General features: G+C 43.7%; 1 protein-coding gene and 1 long non-coding RNA gene across 4 annotated transcripts in view; one reads left to right on the top strand and one right to left on the bottom strand.

Moving 5' to 3' along the window:
* Nucleotides 1-24,719, top strand: part of NFIB (nuclear factor I B) — a 277,138-nt gene that overhangs the window by 55,761 nt on the left and 196,658 nt on the right. The gene's annotated exons all lie outside the window — the stretch shown is intronic.
* Nucleotides 2,846-24,545, bottom strand: LOC141477492 (uncharacterized). The gene is made up of 4 exons (XR_012463707.1): nucleotides 24,177-24,545; nucleotides 11,291-11,524; nucleotides 4,866-5,023; nucleotides 2,846-3,575 (listed from the first exon to the last, which is right to left on the bottom strand). It is a non-coding gene; the product is annotated as an uncharacterized lncRNA (long non-coding RNA).

The raw sequence follows: 24,719 nt of genomic DNA, 5'->3' as shown, positions 1-24,719 counted from the left end.
AGTTTATCCTGTCCCAGTATTTGCAGTGCTTTGGATTTGATCCAAAGTTTTAAATTATTTTAACAGTGCACAAGGCCACATTTCTGCACCTAAACACCTATGTATAGCTTTTTTTACATTGATTTGTAAGATTCTATGTGCTAAATGACTTTTAGATCTGTAATACTCATGCATGGTCTCATGTTGATTAAATGCCTATCTGCTTCATGTTTAAGCCTACAGCAGCCCAGTAAAATATCTCTCTGTCGCTTCCATCCTCTGTATTTCTCTTTTGTTGAAACCAAACCACATTATTGTCAGAGAACCCAGTGCAAAACTATCATAATTACATGATACTGTGTGTCATTCAAGGCAAACAGTGATATTTAAAACATTTTAGACTGAAAAACATGTTTGCAACATTAGTAATTATGCCTCTACCTTTGGTTCAGCTTGTGTATTTGTAACTGTTAAACCTGACTAGTTGATGTTGGCGCCAAGGGAAAAACTTGTCGTATTAGACTGTGTCAGCATCTAAATGCAAAACATGAGCCTCTGGAGATACTTTGATTTGATAGCATGTTAGTTATTTTTCTTTAATTGACTGTGGTTGATAAAATTTAGCTAAGAACTTGATTAATTTGGAAATTGGAAACCTTGCCCTAGTGGTGCTGAACAGAAGTAGGTCTCCTTGAAGTAATCCTGGCACATTGTGTCTCCAGTGTTTCCCCCATTTAAAAATGACCCACGAGGCAGTGGATGGGCCTAACTAGGTAGCAGAAGCTGAAGAAACTTAACTATGCTCGCAGATGATAAGGCTGCCATAAGGTTGCCGTATGGTTGCCGTACATTAGACAACAGCAACATCAAGGAAAAGAGGGATCCAGGATAAGATAAGATCCAGAGGAAAGTGGATTTGAACTAAAGACACATCATCTTTTTTCTGTTCAAAGTATTGGCTATTTGGGCACAGCAAAACCTCTCAGGTGTATAAGCATCCCGGCTCACTGTGGTAGAGCTGACCTCTGCCCCAAGACATCTAAAAGGCCATCTGTGGTACAATTTTCAGCATTGCAGAAAGCGTTAGTGCTACAGTTCAGACTATGCTATTGTTTTCAGTAAAGTCCTGTCACCCTGTCATCTGCCTTCCCTTTGTGTTACTGCTTTTCTTTCCTTGTATATCATGACTTAAATTTTCACTGGATTGAATTTCTGTTCCTGTGTAATTATCTCAGCATAAAAGAACCCATGGATACATGTGATGCGTTATTTTCCTCTTGAATGATGACATAACATCTAGCAAAATAGCCCCAGAGGAAGAGGCTTTTTCTTGGGCTGCGTTAAGGATGCAGAAGAGCTAACTCAGCTGCTATAGCCTCTGCACTTTTCTGAAATAAAAGAAGTGAACCTCCTTAAGGTGTGTGTGTGTGTGTTTCAAAGCAAACTCTTTAACAAACTAAGTTCCATTGCAATCATCCTGATGATGTGGCACCGTTAAATGAGCCTGAAAAGTCCTTGTGCTTGAACCAAACACTTGCAACACAGTATTATCTCTGCAAGTGCATAAAACATAGAAAATGAGCCTCTTATTATACTTGTTTTTTTAGTTGTCTGAGTTATTACGTGAGGACAGATTATACGAGACTTCAATGCAGTCTGCAGAATGCTTAGGATATATATACATGTGATATTAGGCAGTAAAAATATTTGGTTTTGAAGGGTATTAGTGTTTTTTCAATAGAGTTTTTCTTAAGAAAAACCATCCTTTTTCAAAAACTGAGGTTGATGGTGGACATCTCACTATTTAAAATCACTTTTTAAATTAATTCCTCATCTTCCGTTAGTACTGGTTTAATGTAAGAGCTAGTGAATGTTTTTTACTTAGACATGAATTTTCATGGTGTCTGAACAATACATTAGATAATAAACCTGCCTTTAAGCAAATCTGGTTGGCAAATCAAACATATGTGAGCCTGAGGAAATCCATAAAGTGTTCTATGACCCTGTTCAGTTGGAATTCTTCTGGGACAGAAACTTACCTCCCACAATGCTGAGGAGAAAACAGAGGGGAACAGTGACAGTGACTGACCTATCCCACCCAGGTGTGTTTCAGCCTGGCACACATATGCTATAACTTGTCTTTGTTCATGACCAGTACTTGTTTTACTTTTTATTTTTGAAAGTTGTTCTCAGTCCAAGGCAGTTTAGGGGTGATATATGCTTCCATAATGGGCATGTCAGACCAGAGTCGACCGCTGTTTGGAGACTTCTGGCTTGAAATGCCACCTTTTCTCTCAGATTTGACATAGATTCATGGATAGCTACAGTCAAGGCCATCTGTTTAAATAAACAACAAAGCCCCCCTTGCAAAATCCTTAGGCTTTTGGGTGTTATAGTGCAGAGGAGCCAAGCAAAGGTAGATTTGCTTGGCTGCCCAGACAGTAGTGTACTGCATGTCTTCAGAAGAGACTGCATGGAGACTGCATGTCTCCATGAAATAACTAAGACAATGGTGGAAAAATTTTGTGGGACCCACATTTAACTTGATTGACAGCTTGTTCTGTGGATATAGATACATGAGGCAAAAACACAAGGAAATGTTCACGCAACTCTCTTATGCAATGGCTGCTTAACGTTGCATGTAGAAACTGACAAAAATAATCAGCGCAGCTTAATAGTGGAGTACTCATCAGGTCATTCCAGTCACATAACAAAATTGTATATGATCATGGATAGTATTTAAGCATCTTTCAAATTAGGAAAAGGATTTCAAAATCAATTTTTTAAATAACAGATTGTTGATAAAAAGAAAAATTAATGGAGAATGCATTACCGGCTCAGAAACTCAGTTTTCACAAAACAAGGTACACATGACACCCAGAACATTTTTTAATAAGGTTCAGGTTTTGTTGTTGGATATAAACAAATCTCTCTGACTTATTGTTCCAATATCAATATTTCTCTCAACAGAATTATGTAACAAGGAATGAAATGACCTTTCAGTTGCAATTCTGCAGACAAACAACCTGTTATCTTCACCTTGGTCCAGGCAGCGTTGTCCTCATTAGCATCAAGCAGCAACCATGAATCCCCCCTCTTTCTTTTTTGTGCATCTTCAGTTCGAAAGACGTTGTTAGTTTCCTGCAATCTTCATTGTAGTGACTAGTTGTGCCACTTCCTTTAATAGATGAATAGTCATTAGCAGCACACCATAATCCTTCTAGCAGTATATTGCTACTATCCCATGCCTAGCAAACACTGGAGGTACATGGATCAGAAGTGGTACCTCTCTCTGCCAGGGAGTCTGCCTTGCTGCCCTGATGAATATTTTCCATAAAGCCACATGATATCCACATTTCCTTACCATCTCCAGGTCATAGCACCTATGGCTGGAGTAATTGTTCACAAGTATTGCTGTTGCAGCTCAGCATTTATCTTCAGCTATCAGGCTGTGCTCACTGCTTTTGCAGGAAAAGTGCTACCAATGCCACACACAAGGAGGATACAAATGTTTTTATAAGATAACTCATAGATATTCCTTTTCATCTGTTTAAAGACTCTTCTTCTTTCAGCTGCTGCCTGTAGGGCCTCATTTCCTGTGTCAAAGAATGTCACAATACAATTAGTAAGTGACTAATGAAAGATAAGATGGTCCATAAACAGTTCAGGTACATGGACTGTTGTGCAAATCGATCAAATCTTTGTATCATTTTGCTAAAACTTGAAATGGTGCTTCACTTTCTGCAACGGAGCTTTCAGGTTTCTTCTCTGAGATTTTTTAGGGATATTGCCACCTGTCAGAAAAAGGTGACATTGGTGCCACCACAACTGCTGTTCATAACATCCCTTGTTCAAGTCATCGTCTACATAGAACTACTCTTTCTGGTGTTTGGCTATCAAAAACTCCTTTCTCCTCTTCAGTCTTCAATGTTTCCTTTAGATTTTAAAAATATTTATTGCTGAAAACACCCTCACAAGCATAGTGGGTGGTATATTAACAAATATATCACAAGTTCATTCTGTGATAACGCTAACACATACTTAAGCAGTAGGCTAGTAAAATTCTATGACTGTCAATGAGATAACAGCAGAGTACCAGTGGGCCCATGAGAGCTCAAATACATTTCCCTGTTGATATTGTCCCATTGGCAACTGGCAGAGGTTGACCACACATATGCTAGGGCTTGCCCTGCTTCTAGGAGACTTTTTGGATTGCAATGAGAAGATACTGAAATCTTTGTTTTCTTTTTTTTATGTACCACTCTATATCTCTGACAATAGCTTCTGTCAATTCAGTTGTGACTCTTACATTGACTGCACTGAGAGGTCCCTAAGCACTGGCTCAACAACCTACACTATAAACCCCACATAAATGCGTTTTCTATTCTTGGTAACAAAACAGTAGATTTTAAAACTAATTTTAATATTAGTTAATTTGTGTTAAAATAAGGGCATTCAGACGACTGTTGTCAGATTTTGTTGTGCTAATTACCTCTTGAATGTTTCATTTGGGGTTAGGAAAGTGCTGCTTAGGGGATGACAAAATGAGAGCTGCTGCTGGTAGTCTCCTTTGAACTCTGGAGGTGGCAGCACTTTAGAAAGTGCTTTCAGTACTAGACTTTCACTCCTAGAGTTAGACATTACACTGCATGATGAGGTCTTTTATTGTCTCTACTGAATGCAAAACAAACAAATAAAGAAAAAAACCCACCCAAGCCCCACACATATATTGTTAAAAAAGTCCACAATCATCTTATTTAACATGCTACATGCAGTTAAAAGCTGTTAAGATCCCATATTCCCATATTAATGATATTTTGTTACACTGCAAAATTGTAGAGTATAAAAATTATCTGGCTTAGATTTGCATGGTAATTAAGATTTACCCGGCAGGACTTCATAAGGAACAGGCACAATAATGTCAAACTTGAGAAATGTTCCTTGAGAAATCCAATTCTGCATTCGACTGGTCTGAAAGAGATTTTCTCACAGTTCAGAGAACGTCCACTTTTTAAAAAAAATCAAACAATTCGTTGGTTGATACCTGTGAAATAACAAAATGTTATGTGATTACCATGTTCAAAATCAGTCCAGGGGCTGGATAATATCATCATTTAAACGTCAGAACTGAATTAACAGCATTGATTGACACCATCTGATCCCAGAGATTGACTCACACTATTAAAAGCCGTTCAGTGGCTATTAAATGATTGTTTAACAGAGAACTATTATTTAATAGTCCTTTCACCAGTTTTGTCTACATTTTTAATATTTGAATGATTCTGATTATTCAATGACAGCATTTATTTCACTGAGAATCTGCCCTTAATTGGTATTTTTTTAGCAAAAAGTATTTCTACTGGGGTCAAAAGTGACAAAGTTTTCTCTGTAAGCAGGAATGCTGTTTACCAAACCTTTCCTCACCATGCTTCTCAATATCTTTCCCTTTTTGATGTACATCAGAATCATATTAAACATGTGATGAGAGAAGACCTTATATAAGGTTTTGGGCTGTAAAGTGATTTCAGTGTCACATGCTGTTCTGTCTGTAATTGAACTAGGTTTACTGTGCCACCTCTCATCTGTTAATCACTGCTACATTCACCGGAGGTTATAATCATTTCACATCTACCAGCATAACCTGCCATGTGTTCACTCTCTAAGGGGTGATACACCCTCAGGATGATACATGTTCCTTAAACATCTTTCATAGTAGGAAAGATTATGAGTGAGATATAAAAACTTCTGATTTTGGAGGATGGTGCCAGGGAGCAATAATATTAACCTAACTCAGTCGTGCTAGAACACCATGGTTGATACCTCACCTGTCTGTGATATGAAAAGGACTGGGAAAATTGGCTGTAGGCTTGCATCCACTGACCACAGTAGACATGTCATTCAATCTACATATAATTAGGCTTTCCACCTGTAAAACATCTCTCAAAGGCACTGTGAGAATTTCATTTGCTAATGTTGGCAAATCTTTATTTCTCAGAAGAGATAGTACATTGTTTATGATATCTAGATATTAATTAAGTTATATAAATAATATATCAATGTCATTTCAAAATTAGATCTATTCCTAAACGTAATTAAAAAACTCCTTTTATGATGCATTAGTAGCAATTACAGCTAGAGTATCCTGATATTTATGCAATCAAGTAATTACCAAAGTATTACATGAGCTGTCTTAAATTAATATAACCTGAAAAGGTTAAAGTAACCCTGAGGCAATTAATCTCATCTTCTGCAATGACCAGTAACATGAAATGTTTGTCAAACATGACCTTATCTCCCCTCATTTTGCAGTTCACTATCAGTGTCCTCAGTCTACAGGGCATTCATAGCTGCAGTATTTTGTGAGGACAGCAAAGCACCGAGAGCGCAGAAGTCTGACTTCTCTTCTCTGTTCTTTCCCAGTCCTCAGCAGAACATGAATCACAGAATCACAGAATGATATAGGTTTGGAAGGCACCTCTGGAGATCAGCCAGACCAATCCCCCTGCCAAAGCAGGTCCACCTAGAGCAGGTTGAACAGGAATGTGTCCAGGCAGGTTTTGAATGTCTCCAGAGATGGAGACTCCACCACCTCTCTGGGCAGTGTGCTCCAGTGTTCTGCCACCCTCAAAGCAAAGAAGTTCCTCCTCATGTTTAGATGGAACTTCCTATGTTCAAGTTTGTGCCCATTACCTCTTGTCCTGTCACCAGCCACCACTGAAAAAAGTCTGGACCCGTCCTCTTGACACCCACCCTTTAAGTATTTATAGGTGTTGTTCAGATCCCCCCTCAGCCTTCTCTTCTCCAGACTAAAAAGACCCAAGTCCCTCAGCCTTTCCTCATAAGAGAGATGTTCTAGTCCCCTAATCATCTTTGTAGCTCTTTGCTGTACCCTCTCCAGCAGTTCCCTGTCCTTCTTGAACTGGGGAGCCCAGAACTGGACACAGTACTCCAGATGGGGCCTCACCAGGGCAGAGTAGAGGGGCAAGGTAACCTCCCTCAACCTGCTGGCCACGCTCTTCTTGATGCGCCCCAGGATGCCATTGGCCTTCTTGGCCACAAGGGCACATGGTCATCCTGTTGTCCACCAGGACTCCCAGGTCTTTTTCCTCAGAGCTGCTCTCCAGCAGGTCAGCCCCCAACCTGACTCCTTATTTTTCATATCTGTAAAATCCAGAGAACAAAGTACAATAATCATGGATGACAGTAAAATCCTCTGCAAATCATGGACAAAGTACATGAAAGAGGGTTACCACAATAGGTGGGTAATTTTAACACGCATATATATAACACTGTCATAAATGTGGCTCCGACGCAAATGCCTAACAGCAATCTCACCAGTGATAATTGGTTGGAAGTATTTGAAGTCTTCATAAGTTTTGACCAATACAGTTTCATAGTTTTTCTGTGACACTATTAGCCTATACTACACTACACACTGTAAGTTGAAGCAGAAAGAGGTAACTGCCATGCCTGCCATGACATAAATTTTTACAATGACTCAAATGACAGAATTGACTCTGACTTTAGACTTCATTTTGACTAAAAGTGTAGCACAATGACATTATTATTATTGTCAAACACAGAGCATGGGGCTTTTTAAAATTTGTTATTAGATTACACAGATGTGCTTACACTTAGTTACACTCCATGCAAACCATTCCAAATGATTTATTTGTTAAGAATTAATAACTTATTTCATGTAGTTTTAACATACTGCATCTGGCTAGACAATGTTTTTTTTCCCAAAAATCTTAAACAACTTTAACTGAGCATTTTCACTGGGTAAAACAAGCTCCCTCTGCTGGATCCGCAGAAAAGAGTATGGATTTGCCTAGGTCTTGTGGACAAAGCTGGGCATCGACTGGGGCTTTGCCGTTTGTTTTAGGAAAGTGGATTTTCTTACTTACTGATCTTGCTTGTTAAAAATACCACTTAAAGGGCAAGGAGTCAAAGCTTTGTCTACAAGGGGTGTTGAACCACTGAGGAAGACTACTGGCTTCAAAGGGACAAAGAGGCCTTCCTGAGACTAGTGTTTTTCACTAGTCATTAGAAAACCACCCCTCTCTGTGAAAAGAAACTAAGATTTTGAATGGTAAAGGAAATTATATTATGCGTCTTTCGACCCTGAAGAGCTTAATTCACTGCCTGCTATACCTCACATCTGTCTTTCCCATGACAGCAGAAAAGCTGCTCAGCCCTCTCTTTCAAAACCATTGAGACCAGTTTAAAAATAATGAAATTTGATATGAAACCATTAAAACACCAAGGGAGCACATTTTTTGAGGGACCGTGCAAAAGGGGAGAACAAACAGATAATTACTTTATGGGGTGCTCTTTTCTTAATGAAAACTGAGATTATGTCATCATAATATTATTAGGATATTATTTATAATTATATGGTTGCTGTTGTTGTTGTTATTATTATTATTTAATCCTTAGACTCCAACAGTTACTTAAGGAGAAACACCAAACATAATGAAAATCAGAATTAAATAATGACATGCAACAACACTACAATTAATGAAATCTGCAACAGAGTCTTAATTTTTCAGTTTGGAATGAAACAAAAATCAACTAAAACAAAATGTGTCCTTCCTAAATACTGTTTGGCCTTTTGATCACTGCTCTCCTTGGGCTCAGCATATGGTAACTGCTGTGTATGAACCAAGGAACTTCTAAAATGTGTGATGACATGTTTCTGTTCCAAGCTGCAAAGTTTCATAGATGTTTGTAACATTCTGTCCTTACCAGAAGCTGTGACCAATTAAGCCTAGAAAGTTCTCTTGAACAGATCAGCTTGTCTCCAAAACAGACGGAAAGCATGTTCCACATTAAATTGTATTACTTTGCACATCTAATTTAAGACCCTCTGGGAACTCACTTTCATAAATCTCACTGCATCTCACTCCTTTTCCCTGCCTCTTCTAGCAATCTAATATCTGATTGTTACACACCTAGAACTTTTGTGGTTTTATTCATGTGACTTACATTTTGACCTGTAATATGAATATGCTGAAGAAAGAACAAAAATGAAAGTGAAGGAAGAAAACTGTCTTTCCACATAACTGTGCGAACTCTTTGCTTTGTTACATGGCTGTAGGAGGATTGTGTGTTTCAGCATAGCTACACATTTAGATCTGCATGTTACCTTCTGCTTCTTCCTATCTAAACATGCACTGCTAACTGACGTAGAAAAGGGCTATTCTTAAACAGGATGGGATTAATAGACTATGCCGCCATTTCCTATGGGAAAAAAAGCTGCTCAGAATCACAGAATCATAGAATGGTTGAGGTTTTAAGGGCCCTATGGAGGTCATCTAGTCAAATCCCCTTTCTCAAGCAGGGCCATCTAAGAGTAGGTTGCCCAGGACTGTGTCCAGACAGCTTTCGAATATCCCCAAAGTGGGAGACCACACAGTCTCTCTGGGCAACGTGTGCCAGTGCTGGGTCACCCTCACAACAAAAAGTGTTTCCTGATGTTCAGAGGGAACCTCCTGTGTTTTAGTTTGGGCTCATTGCCTCTGGTCCTGCCTCTGGGCACCACTGGAAAGAGCACGGCTGCATGTTCTTTACACCCTTCTTTCAGGTATTTATATACATTGATATACATCCCCACTGATCTTGGACAAGATGGACAAGATTGGATTGGCCACTGCTTCCTTCTTTGTGCTGTACCTCTGCCCTGTAAATGGGAAACTATCTCTAGATGTGTTTGCTCATGAAGAGAAACAGCACAGATCATCTGGATCAGCAGATCCAGAGAGGTGATTCTGCCACTTTACTCTGCTCTGGTGAGACCTCACCTGGAGTACTGTGTGCAGGTCTGGAGCCCTCAATATAGAAAGGACATGGACCTGATGGAGCGGGTCCAGAGGAGGGCCACCAAAATGATCAGGGGGCTGGAGCACCTCTCCTATGAGGACAGGCTGAGGGAGCTGGGGTTGTTCAGCTTGGAGAAAAGGAGGCTCCGGGGAGACCTCATAGCGGCCTTCCAGTACCTGAGGGGGGCCTACAGGAAGGCTGGGGAGGGTCTGTTTACAAAGGCCTGCAGCGACAGGATGAGGGGCAATGGTTTTAAGCTGGAGAAGGGGAGATTTAGATTGGATATTAGGAAAAAATTCTTTACCGTGAGGGTGGTGGAACACTGGAACAGGTTGCCCAGGGAGGTGGTTGAGGCCCCTTCCCTTGAGATATTCAAGGTGAAGCTCGACGAGGCCCTGGGCAACCTGGTCTAGTAGGAGGTGTCCCTGCTGACTGCGGGGAGGTCGGACTAGATGACCTTTGGAGGTCCCTTCCGGCCTGGACCAATCTATGAATCTATGAATCTATGAATCTACAAACAGGACATGCCTTTTAATGTGTCAGAGCAGCAACACTATAGACATGCTGAAGCCAGATATTTCCGCTGTGATTTTTTGGGATTTTGATTCTCACTGACAGCATTAGAAGGGGGCAGTCCTAGTGAAAACATTGCTATCTCTGCTCTTGGAGGGTTTTTATGGTGTTCACCAGCCAACCTATTGCCAGAATTCGGTAAATCAGAGCTAGCTTTTTATGCTCTAAAGCAATTCTTACTGCCACCACTGAAAAGGCACTGGAGTTAATGGAGGAGGCCTCCCAGAACAGTTTGAGGTTAGCACAGCTGTGGTAAAGGATTGTGAAGTGATAATCTGTTAGAAGAAAGCACTTCTCACGTGTAGTGAGATGCTTCCTTTACCAGATCTAGCATTAACATGCTATGACCAGCCTTTGTCTCAAAAGTCTGCTTTTTATCTACAATCAAGATTCATAATCAAACAATTTGCGAGTAAAAGGTTGCTTTAAACACTTCTGGCCCCAGACTGATTCTTGCACAATGTCACAACTATCCAACAACAGATTACATACTGCTGGCCACTACCTTACGAGCCTGCAGGTTCAGAAAGTTTTCCACCTACTATATGGTTCATTCGTACTGTCTATATCTCCCCAATCTGGCTGTAAGTATACTGCAGGAGATAGTTCTGAAGACCTCAGTAAGCTGAGCTAAGTATCCGCCACTCTTGTCTATATCGGATGTTATAGAAGACAATCCAGTTGGTCCCTGTATGATCCATGTATGGATACACACATACAATCCATGTATGATTTTTCCTTGCTAAATCCATGCTCCAAATCACTTTATTCTCCTTTAGTCATCTGGACATAGCTTCCAGGAGGATTTACTTCATAATCTTACCATGGATTGAGGTGAAGCTGACCAGCCTGACAATCCCTAGGTACACTTTTTTGCCCCTTTTGAACAAGGCTGTGCCTTTTTCAAGTCATTTACCTTTTTCAAGTCATCAGAACCCTCTCTGAAACACCATGGCACTTTGAAGATGGTTCAGAGTGTCTCACACGGACATCAGCCAGTTTCTACAACATCCTGAGATGCATTCTGTCTGGTCCCATGGTCTCGTGTGTGTCCAACCTGCTTCAGTACTCCTTTAACTCAATCCTCCTCTACCCTGGGTAATGCTTCATTCCCCAAGGCCTTGATAGTAGGCTTAGGGACCTAGGAGACCTGCAGACAAACACGACAAGTAAAAATCAAGGCAAAGAAGTCACTGAGTGCCTTAGCCTTTCCCATAGAAGACCTTATTGCTGGTGTTTGTGTCCCTTGATAATTTTGACTCCTGCTAAGTCTGGGCTTTTCTAACCCCATCCTCTTTTGTATCTCAAAAAGTTCTTAGAGCTTTGGCCTCTATTGCATAACTTCTAACAATGAGACCTGTACGTTATTTCTGATACTGCTTTTGTTAACCTATTCTTCCTTTCATGCTGGTAACACAAAAAGGTGAAACAAACTATTCAGTACACAATTCCAGCAACCAGAGCTGCTGCTCAGTGTTTCTTAATCCATCCTGCATTGCACCTCACGTTAACTGCACTTGTCTGCTGAACCAGAACTTACATATTAAAAAATCCTGTTCCAAACATGATTTGACAGAATTCAAAGAAACTCTGAAGCAATAAACATGACTGATATTCCCTCAATTTTACCTTCTGTGTTGCGCAGCGGAGCAAGAGTCATTCTACAATGCTGCTCCATCAACAGCAACACCAAGTCTCTACAGCCTTACTGAAAAACCATTTAGAATTCACAATTCCAGCTGTAGGTGGCACTGTGTGATACTATGCATGTTTTCCACTTTTTCTGTATTCAGATTTCTTTTTTTCTAGATAGCATGGATAGCCTCTAACCTTTTCACAACTTATGCCTGTGACAGGCAGATGAGGATGTTTGTCTGATAACGTAATGAAACAACACACGAGCTGAGAATTTTTCAAAGTCATGGGAAGTTCTCTTTGAAACATCGTAGGCCTGGTTAGGTGAATATATTTTACTGTATTTTTCCATCAAAATCTGATGTAGAAAATTCAATGGGTCTCTTTGAATGAGCAAATATGGGGTGTGGAGAAATAAGTGTATTGTGCCAGCTAAAGCACACAGAGCAGGAGTACAGAAATCGCATAATTACTTGAAATCCACCTCTTGCTCCAGTATCATACGCAGGAACGTGCATGTTGCTTTCTTTTTGGAGCTCCAGGGATAGTGTCCTCTTTGAGATCTTTAACCCCTTTTAAATTCTGTTTCTCCTGTACATAAAGTAAAAGACTGACAGTAGCTTTTCTATTGTCAGCTCAGAACAGAAGTTGTCTGTACTCGTTAGCTCTTTATGTCCTTACTTGGATGTTCGTGCCTGATCTTGATGTGAATCTAAATCTTATGTGTTTGTCAGTAAAGGGGCAGGAGTGTTTTTAACTTTTAATACTGCAGAAGTAAAATGTTTCAAAATCTGCTACATGTTACTATCACTTTTCTATGTGCTCAATGAAAAAAAGCATAGACGAGGAACATTTAGAACAACCTTTTCAATGAAGCCTATTTTCTCTCAATATACTGAATACCATAACTGCTGGATCTGGAAACTATTACAACATTTTTAGAAGCTGAAAAGTAATCATAATGAGATCTTGCAAACAATGAACCCTGTTCTCCCTCTGACATACAGAAGGATTTACGGACATATTATTGCTTGTGCATTCAAAGAAAAATCCCTTGTGCATCAGCACAATAGGACGCAAATATCCACTGAGTTCTTCCACAATTACAGTGCTGGTTTCACCCATTTGTGGTTTTTTTTTTATTATTATTCTAACAGTAGATGGCAACATTTAGTTGAAACTTGGCAAACCTTTGTAAGCTTTACGGAGTCATTTCAGTTCTGATTTTACTCATGAGACTTAGAGATACAGAAAAATAACATATAGCAGCATATAATTAGAAACTGTAAATTAACTAAATTGTTTAATTATCTATATAAATTAATATAGCAATTACCTTATTTTCTTCCAAATTCCAGCTTGCCTAGAATAGTTTTTGACTGAAAGCCAGCTGTGCTCTGACAGTTTGTCTGGCGATTTGGAAAAATGTCAACGTCCTAAGGGTTAAGCTTTCCTTATAGAAAATCATAACTGGAGAAAAGCAGAAAGTTAATTTCTTAAAGGGTTATCAATAAAGCTTTTCCTGAACTGCACAGCTTGGATTTATATCTGAACCACCAGCATCTCAGGATGGCTTTTCAGTGTAGGCATTTACAATTCTCTGACTTTCACCGTATCTGTTTGCTCTGATAGGCACTCAGTGAATATTCTCATTTAATGCTGAAGTTGATGAGAATTCTGCTGTTGACTTGATGGAAACAGGAACATCCTCTGTAACTTTAAAGGACAGAACTGCTCTCAGTTATTAAGATCACAGTAAAACTGAAATATCTTAACACTTCAGAGCTTGTCTTGTAACAGATGTCCACATGCCTCAGGTGCAGGCTCAGGCATAAGGTGAAGCAGTATGTCTCCACTCACCCAAGATGGGCAAATATCCACATCCTGGGCTGTATTCTAGTCTTTGGATACACACTGAAGGTACTTGTGTAATGTCTGGCCTTGGGAGAGGAGGTCAAGGGTTTAGGAAAGGAAATGCCAGCTGCTTGGAGCTTTCTAGATATACTAGTCAAAGTAAGGCCATGTGTGTGTTTAACTAGAATAGGCAACACTGCCTGAACTAATGACTTGCCTCGTAGGTCTGATCAAGCAACACATTCTCTTCAAATTTTAATTCTTTTAAATACAGACTTTTATTTAACATACATCTATATGTATGCGATTCCCTGTCACCATCTACCTTGAAATCTTGGGCTTCAGCTTCTCAACAACAAGAAACACCGTAAAGTCAAGGAACATTCATGAAATTCTTCTGTTTAAATTACAGTGAAAGTAAAAAGCAGATCAGCAGGTATCTTAACGTACATGGCTTTGCGAACTCCTCTGACCAAGGCACAGTATTCTCCATGGATAGTGCATCAATCACTCAGAAAGACTAGGGCATTATTCCTGGCTTTTAGAAGCACAGCCTGGGCCTTGTGCTGTTGTGCAGACAAGTACAGAAAGAATGTCATTTGAGAGGGAGAGTGGGAGCTGAGTGAAGAGAGGGGGCCCTTGTACGGGGAAGAAAGAAGAAAAGAGAAAGGAAGAAGGCCCAGACGCTGGAAAGCAAGATGCCTTTTAAGCTGCCAAGGGTTTAACAAAAGCAATCATGAGGTTATCGAAGAGGGAGTGAGCTTCTTATCACAAATACACAGATGATTTCATGGGCATGCTCTGGATCTCACCACACTTCTATGTGTATCCTATTAAGTGGTGTTTGGTCTCTGACTTTTTCTTGTAGAAGGATCGCTCCTGCAGAACTTCACCAGGAGCAACACATTCCACAGGGCATTTATGGGGATGTGGAAGACTTCAGCAAATGTCCTGTAGAGCTATAGCTACTGCACTTTTTTCTGATAATGGAATGAAATACATATAATTAAGAAATGCAGTATTCTGGAATTGTAAAATCTAGTAAATGTAGGGCAGCCTCTGTATTTTTCAGATATAGTGAGATTAAGTTATCTCTAAAGAGGTGTTTAATCAGAGGAAGACAGAAGCATCCAGAAATAGAGGTAAATAGATTAGGATTAACTAACTGAGGCTGCCCTCTGTGCTTCAATTGTGACTGCAGGATTCCTTTGAATTCATCTCCCTGGAAGGAAATCCAGTGCAGCTGCTTGAAAAACCTCTGACTGTGGAGTGAGCAAGAATAGGAAGCTGCTAAAACTTTGGCTGGCTGCTAGGATCAGTTTTCAATCAAGAGCAGGAGAATGTCCCAGTGCAAAAGACATGGAGGTTTAAAAGCTGAAAAGCAAGACAAATCAGGAGATTCAGGGTCACTTATCTTATGAAACTAGCTGCATTACACTTATGAAATGTTATGCCAGTGTAGATTTCTATTTACAAAAGGAAGAAGCTTGTAGGTGATTGAATGATCCTGGAAGGAATTAGTCAGGAAGGACAGGCATACATTTTCAGTAATCTCTCCTAAAACAACAATGCATTTAGGCAGTAATTGCTTACTAGCAGTGTGTGCCATTTGATGAAGCTAGAGGACACAAACATAGCCAACCCAAGAGGTTAAATGGGGGCTGGGGGAGTGGGGGTGGTGCAGCATAACTTTTCATACACTGCAGCTTGAAAATAGCATGGGTAAAAGAGGGCCTCTGATTTGGTGCTGTCTTTTCTGGAATGTATAGTGCAACTGGATCTAAATTTTGGGAGAGTGCCCAGTTTCAGATGTCTAAAGCCTCTGTTGAAAGCAGTGGAGACTATACACTGCCAAAGTTTTATGTATGCAACTGCAGATTGATTGCCTAATGGCAGTGGTGGGCTTTGATCATGAGTGTCTGGAGAGAGAAGTCTCAGTAGGCACCCTTTTCCTCTTTTTTTTCCTTTACTCTTCTAACTCCTAATTCTACTGTTTTTCTGTGTTTTCCCCCTGTATTTACCACACACTGATGCCTGAGGTATAAAAGTTCCTCTCCACACATATTTCTTTTCTTTAACAGCTTGCTAGTTGAGGACTGTGCAAGAGGAGTTAACTGAAGAAGGTGCAAGGGTATGCAATTGCTCTAACACTTTGTCTATTTTGGGCTTTATGGGTGAGAGAAACAGATGAAGATAATTTCCTCTCATTCTCTGTTTCTTATTAGTAAATCATGAAGAATTCTTAGGTACAAAACATCCAGGAGGGATCATCATCTGAATGCAAGGGAAAATTCTTTCCTTACAGTTTGGTCAATGTGTGAGTCAGAGTCACATAAAAGATGTAATAAGCTGCTGCTTCTCGCAATTAGAGATTTTGTTCTGGTGGCAAATTAAAAATTAAGTCCAGTAGAATTAGGTGAGAAATCTTGCAGATTCCCAGCTAACTACACATTGTGATTCCACTTGGCAGCTAATAGGACTCAGAAAATTGCTTTTATTGGGCCCTACTTTCCATTTTACATATACTTCTGGAATTGCATGGAATGACAGCAAACTGCCACGAATATATCCTTCGTCTATATTCATTTCTCACTTCCTTCCCTTAATGACAAGAAGAGCAGTGCATCAATTTTTCTACCTTTTTACTGAAAAAAAAAGAGTAGCACTCTTAATACTCACATACCTAACAGATGGGATGAAATGACACAGAAATGCCTGAAACTATAGGCTCTGTTTTTAGAGAGAAGTCTTGCACGGTCAACGAATTAAAGCATTTTTAAAAATTGTCTTGCCCTAAAATCAGCCTGTTCATTTTTCTTTGTAACTGCAGTTATGGGGAACCATCTCAGAAGCTTCCAACTCTGCTACAAAGACAGATGTTTGAACAATTCCCTCCTGCTCAGTATCAGCTGTTCAGCAGAGCTTGCCTCAGAAATAAAGGACCAGCTACCTCCTAATTCTGGCTGCCTTTTCAGGAATGATACAGGGATTTTTTTTTAATAACAAAAATACCTTCTTTGTTCTGGGGGTCAGCTAGAAAGCCTCCGGCAAGTGTAGATTCATCTCACCATCAATAGGTGATCTGTGGCTCCTTGCTCTTAAACTTTACTTACAGGCCAAATATACAACCAGTATAATTTTTATGAAGGCGTAGTGGAGCTCATCACCCTGAGTCCCCCATGAAGTCTGCATCTCTCCCTTTCAGGCATGAGGGATTCACTTATTTGATTAGCAGCAGCAGACCAAGCCACTTGAGAAAGAATATAGGTAGCCTCACGGTCTCTTCTTGTGTAGGAACAGGGTGAGGTAGTGAACGTGATTCAGTGTTCAAAGATAAACAGTTTTGAGGCTACACTGTCACATCCTTTTACTCATAAGTAAGTGTCCTTGGGTGTGGATGTGAAGAGGTTCTAAAGCAATGAAATAGAGAACCCCCAAACCAGGTGAGGGTATAGTTTCACTATGCTCTTCGGGATTGTCATGTGATTTTCTCTAAAGAGGCTTCACAAGGAGTCCTCTGAACATTAAAGCAAGCTACATTTTTATTTTTCTTTCCTTTGGTCCCTGGGTTACCATTGTAGGAGAGGTTCTTTTCCTTCACAATAGGAAAACTTTGTGAGAGGTGAACCATAAAGTGAAAAATAAAAATTAAACTTGACTTTGCATACTAGGGCCTTTCCGGGGGAAGGGAGCAGGAAAACCTTCCCTATAAATGAACTCCCAGTTTAACAAAATCATAAAATCCCCATAAAAGATTAAGTATAGAAAATAATGGCAGTCCAAAAATATGGTAACAAAACACAGTAAATCATTCTTGGAGGGAACCCGTTTCATTTTCATGAATTAGGATGACCTCTGCATACTTCACCAAAGTTCTTATTTTACCACTCCTGAGCTCATAAAAGAGGGTATATTTCATCCCAGGGGTAATGTTAAGATACTGTGAGTTAAGCCCAGAAATATGCACTGAACATCCTCCCATTACCAGACTGGGTGGAGCCTTGTGCATAGGACTAAGACTTGAGTAACCCTTTCAAAACCTTCCTGCTCTCATGGCCATCCCTGCTGTTGTGGCTGTGGTCTGAGCAATTTGTCCTTGTGAAAAGGTGACAGCATATGTAGCGACTGGGCTTGCTGGAGTCTCTGGCAGAGATCTTCGTTCACACTTGGTGCTGCCTCTTAGGTATTCAACAGTCATTAGTGGACTAGGGCATCATTACTCATGTGTAGGTCACGAACGGAAAGGAATTAACATAAAAAATGTAAGGTGTACTGTGGCCATAAGTAGCACTAGAAGAACTACTGTAACACGGAGTGGCCTCCAGCTCTGATAAATTACATCAAAATTTAATTTGGGTTCTCTAACAGCAGGCATCCTAAGAGCCATTTTTGCCCCACCTATCATTTCTAAACGTGCTCTGTGTGCTTCAGTTCCCAGAGACAAATTCCCAGGCAGCTACTCTGTCTGGAATTATTAGGGATGGACGTATTCAAATGGCAAGGAAAAAATGTCAGCTCCCTTTCCTCTCCCCATCACCATTAAAGCTGTGCTTGAACTCTACCATGGCTCTCCTCAACCTTCTCTTCAAGGCAGAACAAATCTAGGTTCTTCGTCCTGCCTTGTTAGGTCTCATTTTCTCTTGTTCTTGAAGATGTCTCTTTATTTTGATCATATATACATCAAACAAAGACTTTGTTTAGACTTCAGTCTAAATTTGTGCTATTCTGTAGTAAGCAGAGAACTGTGTTTCATTTCATGACTATGGTAGGAGTTGATGCTCTCCATTTTGGTGGGTTGCACAGCTCTGCCAACCTCATCTGCCTAAAGCAAAGTAGAGATCAGGAGTTGCAAACCCTCCCCCTCGTGGACGAAATGGCATACTGGTGTTAGCTTCTACGTTTCATAAAATGGGATGACACTGGCAACGTGGCTGCCTTTGAACTTAACTTGGTTAATTAAGTTGGCTAACCAACTTAATTTGGTTGCATGGTGGACGTAAGTAGTAATAGGGATGACATAAACAGACAACTGAGGTTAGATTTGAGCTGGCTGAGAAGTTAGGGGTGGCTGGGGGTGGGTGGAGAGGGGCGAGTAAAAAATCTTCAGCAAACAATGAAAAAAATAGTGTCTTATCATGATGACATGGCACCCAGGAGCACATTGGTGCAAAGCTTAGACTGCAAGAAACTGACAGCTCAGTGGAAAAGCTGGGCATAAGCATCCCTGCAGGCATCAAGCTCACTGATAAACATGCCAGGATGATTCCACAGAGTGTTATTTTTCAGTTTGCTTAATGAAGAATAAGCATGCAGGGATATCAGTAAACAGTTTTAGGCACTCAGTCCACCTCAGTAAATTAAGAACTAAGGTGAATTCTGGAGCCTTAGTGCAGACTTGTGTCCAGAAGCGTTATTGTGCTCTACTTGGGAGACCTGAAGTGGAACAAGACTTTATTCTGAGCAGGGTATGTAAACCTAGTAGGTAATTTTTAACCTTTTCTTCCCTTCCGTAACATGAGGCTAATGGTACCTTCACCTCCAAGGGGTTTGTGTGCAAGTAAACAAAGCAATGTTTGTAATGCCCTTCAGCCCTGTGATGAGGAGGTGGATGTGCCCTGTGGAAGCGCTTGGGCAAAGGATGTGTCTCTTGGGTAGGGGTTGCCAGTCTTTGAAGGGCAGCACAGGGAAATGCTGAGGCCAGCTGGTTGTCACCGTGGAGCAGGCTGGAGGTGCAGACGGCTGCCTTGGGCCTCCCCCAGCGATGGAGAGGGTCTCCGTGCCCCAGAGGAAAGCGATGGTGGGCACAGAGGGGTGATGTGGGGCTGAAGGGGCAGAACAGAGACATGCCCCTGCGCTCAACACCCGGCCCCAGAGATGCCACCAGGCTCCCTTGGGGAGGAGCTGTGGCCCGGGAGGGGACTAGGGAAGCCTGCGCCCGGGGATGAGAGAGAGGAGGGCAGACAGGCAAGGCAGCCCCACGGCCGGGACAAGCCCCACTCCGCCCGCGGGCGGCGCCAGGCGGCGCGCCGGGGCCGCGCAGCGCTGCGCGGCCGCCCATGTGCCGCTCCCGGGGCTTGCCAGTGCCGCCGCCGCCGGCTCCCGGGCCCTGCGGTAGCGCGGGGACGGCTGCCGGGCCCGGGCCGAGCCCGGCGGCGGAGGCGGCTCCTTGCCCAGCAGCCCGCTGCGCGGCCGCTTGCCCGCCGGTGGCGGCCGGAGGTGTCGCCGGTGGCCGCGGGGAAGCCGTGGCCTGCCAGAGGGGCGGGAGCGCTCCCCGCCTCGGCCGGTGGCCCGGGGGAACTCTGGCCGAGTGAGGCGACTTTTCCTCCGGAGGGGGTGAAAGCCTCGGGCGACCTAAAAATATTCCCGGCCGGGATCACAGCGGTGACCGCTGCCGCTCTTCCACCGGCACCGTCAGCTGTCTGTGTGTTTAAATCCATCTGCGTTTCAGAATAAATGAGCAAAAGCCACGAAACGGCCTGCGAAGGACAGCGAGGGGCCCTGGGAGAGCTGCGCTGCCCCGGGTTGGGCGGGCGCGACCCGCGGGCGGGGGGCGAAAGGCATCGCCCGGGCAGGTGCGAGGCCGAGGGGCAGGTGGCCCGCGGTGGCCGCTGCCGTCCCGCCGAGCTAGCCCTGCGGGAGGCGGTCGGTAGAGGTGCCGGGAGCGTTTCCCCGCGCTGTCGAGGCGGAGGCTGTGGGTGCGCGGAACGGTGTGTGCGGGGGCGGGACGGGAGGGGGCGAGAGCGAGGGCGAGGAGGTGCGGGGAGTCGGTCGCCTTGGCAAACCCCGTCCGCTTTCACCCCGGTAATCCGGCTGAAGCGAAGCTGCCCGAGCTACCAACAAAAGACACCCGTCCTCCTGTTCCCCATCACTCCCCCCTCAACCCCCCCAAACCACGTCTTTGCCTGGTGTTGGAGGGCTTCTTACTTTGTCTTTAGTCTCTTTACGGCGGCGTTATTTATTGTTGGGCGAGGCTGGTAGCGCCTTTGCGGGGAGCGCACGCTGTGCTGCGCGCTGCCCTGGCGAGAAGCGGCAGCTTTGGGCTGCAGCCGCTGCCCGCCGCCGGTGCCCGCCACGCCGCCGGAGCGGAGCTGGCGGCGGTGAGCCGCCGGGGGAGGCGGCCAGGCTGCGGGGACACCCGCCGCCCCTGCCCTCTCCCCGCCCGCCGAGGCTCCTCCGCACATCCGCCTCTCGTCACCTGCTCGCACACAAGCACGGGGTCCGCTTGTTTTAAATACACCGGTCCGGCTGGGTGTTGTGCCAGGGGGATAAATTAGCGATACGAAGAGAAAGCGCCTAACTTGGGGAGCAACGCCGGTATCGCGCTCCGGTTTTGTAGGTTTTCTCTACCTGTCAAAGAGAGTTTATCGCTATTCTTCCAGATCTTGGAGAAAGCATCTTGGAGGCACTAAGAATACAGAGGAATTAGAGACTCTAATGTTTGAGTGGCTCGATATAATCATACGAAAACGTTACTGCACAGTAAGAATAGGTATTGAATTTATCGATGCGCACGTACAGGGAAAAAATATAGCCTTTCGTTTATTTCTCTGTGCAATTTCGGAGCGCTAGTGTTAAAACTAGGGTAAGTGGGAAACAATGTGCATAATTACAAGGAAAAAAAAAAAGACCATAACGATTGAAAAGGACAGGGAGCTTAGCAGAGCACAAAACATCACGAAGACAGGCTTGTTAGACGCAGGAAATGTTTATCTGGATGGTTGCTCAGTCAGTTTCTTCATAACAGACACTATTTTTATAACAAAGCAGTTATTGCTCCTTGTCATAACAATAATCACTATACGAGCAGGATTTTACCCCAATCTGTCGCGCGTAATGATCGTGTTCTGTTGCCGAGATTTGGAGCTGCAAAACCCGGATTTTCATCTTTTCTAGAAGCTCCATTTACACACGTTTCAACCTTTCTGTGCAAAGAAGACTAGTCTGCACTTATTTTATTGATTTTACTTTGTTCAGCCGCTGGCCCTTGGCCACGGAGGGCATCCTACATGAGAATACTGCTGGCGGTAACAGAAAATCCTGTGAAAAAGATCTCAGTGATCAGGCACTTAATTCAATGCAGCGTTTGTGCTAATATGCGCGGGCGTCCAGGCGCAAGTGGTACGAGAACTTTCCAAATCTACAGCCATGAAGTTTAAAACTCCTGTTATCATTTCTACACCTCAGACTGTACCTATACGTACCTATGCGAGGTAAATACGCATAAATGCGTATGGCATTATAATCTTAAAGGCGCCAGTTTTAAAAGTCTGAATTACTGTAACTCACTCTTTAGGAGGCATCACTTGACAAAAATGGATTTCTCCCTTTGCCTTCCCACCTAATTTGTTGTGTCCCTTCATAGAGCTATTTGCGTTTACGTTGGACAGCTTGTAGCTCAACACACAGCGACACTTTTTAAAAATGGACACAGTAGTAGTGTCAGCTGGAAGCTCTCGGACAACGCTGGGAAGAGGGGTGGGGGGTGAGGGGAAGCGGATTTAAACGCACTTTAAAGTACTTTGTTACGGAAACAGTAGCTGCAGAACTGCAGCTGGGAAGGGGAGCAGGGCTATTTAAATGACGTTTGAATCGGACGTGCATTTTTAATGCTGTTTATAAAATGCATATGGAACTCCCCAAAAGTGTTCAGCAACGGCCGACAAATATTTACCAAAGGGGCGAGAAGGCATGGCAATATTTGGTCAGTTCTTACTTATTTTGATAGGTAGGCGCACCTAGGGTCATCATAAGGGTAGCACTTACAGTAAACTTACCAGTTTAATATTTCGGGTATTTCCCTGAAACATTTTAGAAACGTGTCTTTACTTAGGCAAATGCTCCTGTCTACTTTGTTGAGAGTGATTTGCCAAGCTAAGGGAGACATTTCCTATAACAGGTAGTTTGACAAGGAAACCCGACGGTCTTAAATATCAAAGAGTAGTCAAACCGCAATGAGATTCAAAGCAGGGAGTGTTGGAACATTTTGTTCCAGCGGACAAGCTAAAAATAACAGCCCCCACCCGTGTTGGAAGGGGGTTGATTTGCCCACTTGGAAGGGCCGGTAGGAAATAGAAATTAAATTATTAATGTAATCAAACAGAAAAATCTGCCCGGAGAGTTGAAGGGTGAAAGGGTTTTGTTCTAAAGTGTCAGTGATTTAAACAAGCCCGAGTCCAGAGCCGGGGCTCTGAACGGGATTTGATGGGTTGCTGGGAGCTTTAATCTAATTTTATACCTTCCTCATGGCACACCAGAATGCGTTTGAACAAGGTCATAATAATGCCAAACTGCACAGCCAAGTGTAATCCTGCTGCTCCAGCCGTTCTGCCGCTCGAAGCCAAACCTGGAAGTCTAATTTTCAGCCCAAAAGCAGGCTCCTTCCACAGCTTCACGTTTTTTACTTACCTGAGCACAGGCTCTCTAAAGATGTCAGAATCTGCTTTGACATCCAGTTCGGAGATTAGCGGCTAAAAGAGGTGCACGTCAAGAAGGAAATGCTTAACAACATGACAATTACGCTATCCACGCTACTGAGATATTTGCTGCCACGTTATAGACTTTCACCATCCACGCTGCGGGGACACAGCTGCTTTACTTGCAAACCGGAGCGGAAAATAAAAACAAAAAGCAAAACAACAGCAAAACCCGAAAACCTTAAGTTTTCAATCCCTCAATCGCTTTTTCTACAGGCAGGGAAGGCTTTCCTCTTTTCCAATAAACGCGTTCCCAGATAGTTATTACTTCCCTATTCTCGTGAGCGACGTGGGGTTTGTTTTGGGGTCTGGTTGTTTAAACCACAATAGAGACGAGGTAGAAAAACTAAGGCACGGCAGCCCGGCTGAGCGGTGCTGCTCCCCAGCAGCTCCCCACAGCCTCCCAGCGCCGAGCCGCGCCGCGCTGCCCCGGGGCTCGCTGCCGGGCTCCCGCGGCAGTCCCCGGGCATCCCCGCTCAGCGCCGCCGTCCCGCCGCCCCCGGGCCCGCCCTGGCTGACCCCCGGTGCGGGCTGGGTCCCGGGCTGCGGCAGCCAGGCGGGTCACCGCTCCGGCAGCGGGCACCGGCTCCCCAGCCGCCCCTGTCCCCACTCGTAGACGCTTTATTTTCACCTGGCGCTAGAGGACAGGTTCTTGCGAGCACCGTGTCGTTCCCCCCCCTCCCCCCACGCCCAAGACACAAACACAGGCTCTCCCCACCCGCGCCCCCTCCGAGCCCCCTTCCCCACCCCCAGGATGGGGCGGCCGTCCCGACTTCCCCCTTCCCCGAAGACTTTCCTCTCCCCACCCAGCGAGCCGGGGCCGGACCTTCCCCCCGTTACCTCTCGCTCGTCCACCACCAGCAACAAAGGCGGGGGGGAGTCCCGCACCTCCAGCCGCCCGCCCCAGCCGCTCTTCGGGTCCCGTCTGCGGGACTTCCAGCTCTGTTCTCCTTCTGTCCTCCTGTTTGTCTGCCCGCCTGCCTGCCTCCTTTTTATTTTCCCTGCCAGGGACTTAAGCCCAAGCCAAAAGAGGCACAAGGAAAAATACAGCCGTGGGCTCCGGGGCTATAAATACAGCTCAGAGCGAGCGCCCAAAAGTTTGGAAGCAGAGAAAGGGAGAAGGCAGCGTACGGAGACAAAAGCCAAGGGCCGCTCCGGCGCTGCCGGTGCTCCCGTTCCTCTCGGGTTTCGCGGCGACGGGCCGAGTCCGTTTGCTGTTGGTTTGGGTGGGCTGTTTTCGGGGGCAGGGCGGCGGCGGCAGTAGGTTCGGCGCACTCTTCATTTCGGGCTTAAATATGTGAATTTTAGCGAAAAATGCCAGTGGACCGATCAGCCAACTTGGCAGTTGCTATCGCTAGTGGAAACTTTCCTAACGCAGCTGAA

The sequence above is a fragment of the Numenius arquata genome, chromosome Z, assembly GCF_964106895.1.
Source record: "Numenius arquata chromosome Z, bNumArq3.hap1.1, whole genome shotgun sequence".
NCBI lineage: Eukaryota > Metazoa > Chordata > Aves > Charadriiformes > Scolopacidae > Numenius > Numenius arquata.
Note: the sequence above shows the minus strand (reverse complement) of the source record. Positions and strands in the feature narration are given on the sequence as shown.